The 2,897-nt window shown below is 38.1% G+C and overlaps 1 pseudogene; it reads left to right on the plus strand.

The window, feature by feature from the left end:
• The first annotated feature begins 1,425 nt into the window (after nt 1-1,425).
• Nucleotides 1,426-1,542, plus strand: LOC145247090 (5S ribosomal RNA; annotated as a pseudogene).
• The last annotated feature ends 1,355 nt before the right edge of the window (nt 1,543-2,897 follow it).

The raw sequence follows: 2,897 nt of genomic DNA on the forward strand, positions 1-2,897 counted from the left end.
ACTATTTTACCATATTTGTCCAAAATTTTCTGTCTATGTCTATTTAGCAGTTTTGCATGATGTTGAACTCAAATTTAAATATGTTAAAGCCTTGGGGACTTTTGGTGCTTAATAAGGGGGTCATTTCTTTCTTTTTTGCTTTTTTGCATGGTGCAGAACTCAAATGTACATATGTGAAGGGCTTACACTGCATCGTTTATTCATTTCACCAAAATATGATGCCCCCTGGAGACTTTTGGGGCTAAATCGGGGGGCGAGAGTCAAATGCTGAATTTAGTCATTTTTTATGCCTGGTTCACAGTGCACCCATAGGGGACAATGTATGCTTCACTTGTTTTACTTAGTTTCGTTTGTATTTTTCCTGGTATGCGAGGTAATTCTCCGAAACATCAGAAAATATACGTCAAGGTTTTTCGAGATATATATATATATTACCGTAAGTGACGGGACAAAAGGCCGATATCATCGTGTCTAAAATAAAGCGTTCAATCCCTGACTTCGACCTTGACGTATTAGTTCGAAAACTGTCCCTGAAGAACGTAGGATTCATCAGTCGGAACTTTGTCGATAACAGCACTCTAGATGAACATATGAACTAGTATAATGCAAATAACACACACACACACAACTTTTAAGTTTAAGAATTAAGACGACGTGTTAGGTTATGACGTAAAAGAAGGAAGTACATGGCCGGAACCATCATGGGTTCATGCAAATAATACAATAAATTTATATTTTACTGTAATTAAACTTTACGCCGCCAGGCATAACAATTTTAGTTATCGACATGAAATACAGTTTTGAATTTATCGATTTCTGTTTTGGCAAGTTCATTGGAACGTTGCCGGGTTTTGATTATTCTGCGCCTAACAGAACTTGCTAATTAACTATTGATTCATTTGTATTGCATGTTTATGAAAAGGTGTCGCTTACTGTTACATTCTATTCAACTGTTTGTGGAGGCGTCTATATCTAGATCTTGATGCCTTGTATGTCGGACTATTGTTGTATTGAATACCAAAATGTGGTCTGTTGTGTAATGTGTACCATAGCACCATATATCGATATGTGTACTTGGGACAAAGGTTCATCGGAATGTGTGTACGTGTCACTAAATGTCTATGGTAGTTCTTCACTATATGAACCCAAGAATTATGTTCTGCAGTCTATTTATGTTCTAATGCTATGTACATATGCGTGTGTGTGTATGTGTGTATGTGTATGTGTATGTGTGTATGTATGTGTGTATGTGTATGTGTGTGTGTATGTATGTGTGTGTGTATGCGTATGTGTGTATATATGTGTGTGTATGCGTATGTGTGTGTATGTATGTGTGTGTATGTGTGTGTATGTATGTGTGTATGTGTATGCGTATGTGTGTGTATGTATGTGTGTGTATGCGTATGTGTGTGTATGTATGTGTGTTAGTACGGCATAATCACGTTGACACACCGGTTCTCGTCAGATCACCGAAGTTAAGCAACGTTGAGCCTGGCTAATACCAGATGGGTGACCATTTAGGAATTCTAGGCGCTGTATGTGCTCTCCGCTCACCTCGGCATTGTTTCCAGTCGTCTTGTACCTCAACTTGCTACTGGCATGCAACAATGTTGACTCAGGAGAGGCGTGGTTGTATATTGCGCAACTCTTGCCACACAAATTTCACGCGCAGGCACCCTTACAGTGGGTATCCATAGTCTGTCAAGACTGAAGGAAGCCTTTATGTATGTGTGCGTATGTGTATGTGTGTGGGGGGCGGGTTATACATGCATTTTCCGACACACATTTATGCGTCCTTGGTCTTGGTCAACCTGAAAGTTATCTTGTTCTTGGAGGGGAGGCTGAAACCTGTTTGGGCAAATATTCAATTTACTTCCAAGAACGCTGCTTGGTTTTATATAGTTTTTATTCACTATACAGGTGTTGATCGCAGAAGAATGGAAATTGAATATCTTTGCTTGAGTGATTAATTCTAGGTCTATTCTGACGCACGTCAGCTCCCTCCCCAGTGAAGAGAGGGACGACCTGTTATACCGTCCACCCTGCTTAACGTCCAAATTCAAACTTCAATGATCTCCAGCTATCCTGATCCACGTAGCATACACGTAGCTCCTGTCAGCTGAGCAGATGCTTCCGGTAAACTTGTCTATGATCTAGCGTTGTCATATTTTGACAGTTTTTATCAACATTCTTCATATTCATCTCTTGTTTATCTCTCCAGTTGAATAGATAGATAGAACGAGATGGATAGATACAGAAATAGGTAGATAAATAGATCGAGAGATATATCGATAATACACATAGATAAATAGATAGATCGAGACAGATTAATAACTAACAAATACTTTCTTGTGTTCGACATATTGCATAACACTATCACCCAAAATATATTGTTTTCGTATTCTCTCTCACTCGACTATGTAGCGATGCTTTATTTTGGCGGTCAGAATTAATGTTAAGGACGGTATTTCACATACAAAGCTATGTACACAATTCCGTTCATTTCATGACCTAAGTATCTTTAAATAAAAAATAGACATGCACGTTATTTTATTGACAATCAACTAGAGTGGACCTGGGAGCAATAGTAATTAAAGGGTGGCTCCACACTCCCCAAAGCCCACAAGCTGGGGCCTCACCACTAGATATAGTTTAAGGTCATATCCAGGACCCCCATTGAGCGACTTTTACCCTCTGCAGGGGGGCAGTCGGCGTATTCTAATGCCCCACCGACAGGCCCACATTTTTGCCAGAGTAGTCTAAGCAGGGTACTCACTACTTTTATAACATAATAATAATAATAATAATAATAATAATATAATTAATAATAATATCAAAAATAATAATAATAATAATAATAATATTAATAATAATAATAGTAATAATAATAATATTAA

Source organism: Euprymna scolopes, chromosome 24 (assembly GCF_053919585.1).
Source record: "Euprymna scolopes isolate OS-2025 chromosome 24, ASM5391958v1, whole genome shotgun sequence".
NCBI classification, from domain to species: Eukaryota; Metazoa; Mollusca; class Cephalopoda; order Sepiida; family Sepiolidae; genus Euprymna; species Euprymna scolopes.